Genomic DNA, 6,000 nt, shown 5'->3' on the forward strand with positions numbered 1-6,000 from the left:
TTATACCTTGTAGAGAAGAGGAAAGAGGCTTGGGGCATAGTCATGCTGATCCTTTGTTGATGGAATGTAGGGGTCACATGGGTTTGACCAAAATTTTGTAACACTTGAATTACCAAATTCTTCTATATTTAAAAAATTATTTTTCCAGAGTGTTCCATTCTAAGTTTCCATTCCTTGGTCAGAGGTTCCTTTTGGAATCTGATTGTTATCTTTCTTGATGCTGGTTTATATTACAAAATTGTACTTAATCTAACTTCTATGAGGAAGGAAGTCCTAGCTTGCTGGTACTTTTCCCTGATGTTCCTACGAACTGCCCGCCCCCTCAACCCAAAAAATTCCACACTACTTCTGTTGCTATTTACCTGAATTACCCCTTAAAAGCCTTATTTCACCCTTCTGCTCTCATTTCCAGCCCTTTGCCCTTTCCTCTTTTCTCCAATTCTCTAAAGGTTCACTCCCCAAATATTTCTCCACAACCTGTCCAATGTTCTGGAATCTGACTACAACAAATAGAGTAGGAGGGAATTCTCTTTGTTCTGAGGATGTTATAGTTAAAAGTAGAAATTTCAGCTGATAGGATGGAAATTAGACAAAAGAAGATTCAGGAAATAAGAGCTTTGAAATGAATATCTTCTAATGAAAATCATCAACAGAAGCAGAAAGTTTAGTATCAGGAGAAAACCTTTGTAGTTCTGTCATTATTACTACACTGAAAACATCATACACCTCAAGTATGTTTTTCTAAGGGATGTAGTCAGATTTGCTATGTGGGTAAGTCAAAGTGATAGGTGCTAATAATAACTGGGATGTGTAGAGTACCTTATATTTATCCGTAAGATCTTCCTGTAAACACTATCACTTAATGAAGACAATCACCTTTGAGCTAATTACTGTTATGTGAAACTCAGGGAGATATGTGACTTACCCAGGGTCATATATTTAGGATCTTGTAATGCTGAGATTTAAACTCAGGTTGGTCTGACTCTAGTTGTGTGGTCTTTCCATTAATTACAGAACAGGAAAATAACCTAATATCACCACCCAAGTATCAGTGGTACATGTAATTTGGGATAAAAGAAAGGAGAAACTATTTTTGTAAATTATCCATTTCACATGCTATATAAACTCTCTACTTTATAGCCCGGTATAGAAGAGACAGTGTAAACCAAAATAAATTCATCCTTGGCTTTGTGACAGTCTTCGTGAAGGAAGTGTTGCTTCATTTGGTTATTAGCATAGTTTTCCTTCTGAACTCCAACTAGATTATGATGCAGTTTTGCTTTTGTCAGGCTTACAGAGTGTTTTAGCAACAAGGGTCCAACTAGGTTCTAGTTGAGGGGAAAAAGGCTGCCTAGAATTGCACATTACTTTCAGATTGTTGTGCCACTCAGAACATTTAACGATGGTTATAGAGCATCACAGGCCAATCAGAGCCAGTGTGGAGAAACTTGTGGGATAGTTGGGTTGGTTATGGGTGCTCAGTGGCTTGAAGCAATTGATATTTATCATAACTTGGTATGGAACTATTTAAATATTAAAAAATTTTTTAACATTTATTCATTATTGAGAGACAGAGAGAGACAGAGCACGAGCACGGGAGGGGCAGAGAGAGAGGGGGAGACACAAAATCCGAAGTAGGCTCCAGGCTCCGAGCTGTCAGCATGGAGCCCGACACGGGGCTCAAACCCACGAGCAAGGAGATCATGACCTGAGCTGAAGTCAGACACTCAACCAACTGAGCCACCCAGGTGCCCCTATTTAAATTTTTTTTTTTTTAATTTTGTTTTGAGAGAGAGCACAAGTGGGGAAGGGGCGGAGAGAGAAGGGGACAGAATATCTGAAGTGGGCTCTGTGCTGGTACCAGCAAGCTTGATGCAGGGCTCGAACTCACCAGCTGTGAAATCATGACCTGAGCCGAAGTGGAACACTCAACCGACTGAGCCATCCAGGCACCCTGGAACTATTGAATATTTTAACAATCATTATGGATCTAACATTTTGTACCTGTTAAATATCAGCTGTTTGCAGGTATCTCAGGGGGTATTTTTAAGGGACCAGTCAGGATGGCCAACTTTTGAGAAGGAAAACTGTAGAAAGAGCAAGAGCCTTGGAATCAGAATAAACCTTGTTGGGAATCACAGTTCTATCTCCCTACTGCATATGTAAATGGTAACTTACCTGTCCCCTCTAAACCTAAGTTTCTTCATAAGTAAAACAGGTAACATACAACTAGTTGAGCTCTAGGGAGCTAATATCAGGTGATGTATGTTAAGTCCCTGATGTATAAGGGAGGTGCTTCATAAAGGATAGCAGTTATCATTATTAATCTTCCCTCAGTCTAAACCGTTCACTAAAGTTGGGACATTTCCAGGAATAAGAAGGAAGAAAGAGTGAGCAACATGATACAGTAGTGTGTGTAAAATCCATATGGTGAAAGAGGGGTGTTGCTGTTAAGCAGAGATGAAACATAAACACTAAGTAGGTCCTTCCTTCTTACTTAATGTCCAAAGGGACCAGAGAGACCATTTAATCCCAGTCAGTCATTTTGAAAAAGAGGAGTGGGGAGGGAGGGAGAGAGGGAGAAAGATAGGGAAACGGAAGGAGACAATGAGACAGGGTGAGAGAGAGAGAGAGAGAGAGAGAGAGAGAGGCTTATCTGAACTCACATAAAATATGATGGTTATAAGTGGGACTCAAAGTTCCCAAGTTCGGAGCCCCAAGCGTACGCTTTTTCCTTTACATCACACAGCCTTCCTCATGCCACTCTGGTTTCCACTCTGGGGCTCCTCCCAGGGACATGTATCAGACAGACCTCTCTTCTCTTCTGTCTGTATCGTGCCTACACCCAACCAGGGCCTATAAACTGGGACTAAGAGTGAAAACAAGCGTGGGAAGAGAGAAGGAGGAAACAGAGTTTCCATGATGAGGCCCACAAGACCTTCTGCATGTCATTCGCGTTTACAGCCAAGATACACACATATCACCCCCATTGCAAAGGCCTGTGGGAAATCCCAGGACAGCCATTTCTCTGTTTGTAGATAGGACAATCTGCACCTCAAACCAGGTTGACTGCACCCCATTCAACACGCCCCCAACCTGCCCTATGCTCTCACATTCCTTCACAGATGGGAAATACATTCCTGATTTCTAGTTCTCTTCCATGCCACCGCAGTTGGGAAGATCTTCAGAGCAAACATTACCCTGAGTATAGCCTTTGAGCATTCAGAGACGTCTGTGGTCTAAAGCAGCAGTTCAATCTATTTCAGGGAAAAGGGGGAATGTTGTTTGACAATTCCAAGAAAAATTCCAATTAATCAATATAACTATTTTACCCTCCTCTTTCACCACCTTTCTCCCCCAAATAATTTCAGCTGAATAAATACTGAAAGAAGACCACCAGAGACTACTTTCTCTCTCCTTCCCTTTCTTCCCTACGTCCACTTCCACAGTGTGAATGAGTTCCATGGAAGGCTTGTCAAGTACCACAGGAAACATTAAAGTTATACGTTTGGAAAAGAGTCATTCGGTGCTCTCAGTGTTGGGAGATACTAATTTTTTTTTCACCTGGATGGGCTCTAAAGCTAGCAGGACTAAGAAACATCTGTTCATCTGTCCTCGTGTGTAGATAGCTCAGTCTAGAGACAGAAGTGAGGGCGAGCAGCTTTCTTGGCACGTCTTTAATTCTTCATCCCTGTTTCCATGGTAATGCAGCTCTTTCCCTCATGGGCTCATTTTTATTCTCCCCTCTTATTTTTCACATATCTACACCCTCTCTTCTCAAAATCTGTGTTTAAGCAATTCTGTGTTAGGCTTGGGTGTGGGCAGGGCACAAAGCACAGTGGGTACCAGAATACCCACTTCGATTTTGCCCTGCAGGTGGAAAACAGTTGTCAATTATCAAGTGGCAATAAATGTCTGATCTTTTCTCCTTACTGTAGCCTAGAGTGGGCCCACGAGTCATGATCTAAGCTGAGACCAAACCTCCTCTCCATTCTCCACTAGAATGCGAGTCATAAACCCTGAGCTAAAAATGACTGTTCTGATTCCTGTGGCCACTATGTAATGTTTAATCCCAAGGCTCCATCCCCCTTTCAGGGGCCAGGGAGTTCTGATGAAAGGTTATTAAGATGGCTTTAAACTCCCTGGGGTGTCCATGAATAAGAAATCATTTGTTAGATCTCTTTCTATCCCTCTTGTTACACCTTCTGCTTGTTAACCCCGATAGTATTCTAGTAGAGAGAGAGAGAGAGAGAGAATAAACCCGGCCTACCTTCCTCCTAATAATGCATCCTGTTACAGGATAATCATGCCAGATCTTTGGCTCCAATCACTCAAGCCTAACAACCCTTAAGTCTGTAAGTTTGGACACACAAGTTGAAAGCCTCCAACCTCCAACCTCCAACCTCCTATCCTCGGCCTCCCACATTACTGTCTAAAAAGTCCCCTTGCCTAGACAGGCAGTCATTTGTGATAGACAGAGTCACCAGTACTCATAAATCCTCATGATCTTATCAAACCATTTCTGTGGGGCTCTTTTCTCTTGTCCTCGTTCTGTGTTGGGGACCCGCCTCTTCTCCACCCACTGGAAAGTGCAGGAGCACAGTGGGGGCCTGGGAAAACCCCAGTGCAAGGATCTTTCCACTCCTCTACCTTCCCCCAAACTCATGTAGGGAGTGACATGCTCAGCCTGGCTGCCTATAAGACGAAGGGTGCTGGAGGATCACAGACCACCCCCCATCCCAGATGAGGTAAGTCATGGAGCACAGACCCCCCCATCCCAGATGAGGTAAGTCATTAAGTGGTCAACATATCCACAGATCCATCTCTGAGATGGACAGTCTGGAAAACAACCCTCACAGGTGGTTATCTTTCTAGAACCTTCCCATTGAATTGGCCTGGCATTGTCCGATGGTGTGAATTCTCCCTCGTATCTAATCCCCGTATATCTTGCTACAGTTTATCTCTTCACCAGCTTTCTTCTGCAGCTTCTGAGGAAAGTAGTCACATCTGCAAAAGCAACATTGATTTCAGCTAGAGATTCCCACTTGTTCACCGTTATGGAAGCTGGAATGGAACCTACAGGGAAGTTGAGAAACTCTTCCCCTTGAGAACCTTTCAAAGTTAGGATCAGATTGGAATTACAGCACAAGGGAGTACAGCAGGACACAGAGAGGGACTTCCCAGGTGAGAAAGGTAAAAAAATTCTTAAATATTACTTCAGGCCATCAGAAGAACCCATGTTTTGTGACCCGACACAGAGTACCTTTCTGGGAATAGGAGGAAGGAAAAAAAAAAAAAAAGGGACCATTTTGTTCCGCGAGGTAGTGATGAATTTTTTAAGGTTGAAGTCGAGAATGTGGGAAATTTGCTCCTGACTTTTCCCTTTTCTTGGCAACGTGATTTCTCTCCTACCTGCTTCCTATCTCCCAGCACCATCCCAAATCAGTATCATCTTAAAATTGAGGTGGAAATTATACTCACCTGTCTGCTGGTAGAGAGCAGCGTGTGAGGCGAAGCGGTTGTCAAAGCCCGGCCAAGCCCTTCCCAGGTATGGGGACCTGAGTGAGGACAGTGACAAAGTATCATATTGCATGTTGTACCTTTCTCTCTGTCCTCATGAAATTGCTGTTGCCAGCTCAGAAAGGGGAAGCGGAAATGAGAAAACACACACACACACACACACACACACACACACACAGTCCCCGCCTCCTACCCCAGCCACATCCTTTGCTCTAGCTCTGGAGACTGAAGAACAAAAGATCTGAAGTCACTGAGCTCGCCACTAAGGAGCCCTTCTTGTCTGAGTGCTGCCTTGCTCTTTCCAAAACAAGAGATCTTTTCCTGTTAAGGGAAAGGCACAGCCTATTTAATAACATGTGCATGGGAGTCTTCCTACCACGTAACTGGAATCTCATGACTGTGATAAAGCTTGCTGTCCCCAGGAGGAGGAGTGTCTGAAAGTTCGCTCATACGTATCTCAGAGAAAATGCTCACAGCCCT

General features: G+C 43.4%; 1 protein-coding gene across 2 annotated transcripts in view; it reads right to left on the minus strand.

Moving 5' to 3' along the window:
* The window catches only part of TESPA1 (thymocyte expressed, positive selection associated 1), a 34,770-nt gene extending 29,145 nt beyond the window's left edge, over positions 1–5,625 (minus strand). For both annotated transcript variants that reach the window (XR_003970396.1, XM_030322834.1), the window contains exon 1: positions 5,482–5,625. The gene's annotated coding sequence lies outside the window, so the exon portion shown is untranslated. The remainder of the gene's footprint in view (positions 1–5,481) is intronic.
* Between the last annotated feature and the right edge of the window lie 375 nt (positions 5,626–6,000).

The sequence above is a fragment of the Lynx canadensis genome, chromosome B4 (assembly GCF_007474595.2).
Source record: "Lynx canadensis isolate LIC74 chromosome B4, mLynCan4.pri.v2, whole genome shotgun sequence".
Taxonomy (NCBI): Eukaryota; Metazoa; Chordata; class Mammalia; order Carnivora; family Felidae; genus Lynx; species Lynx canadensis.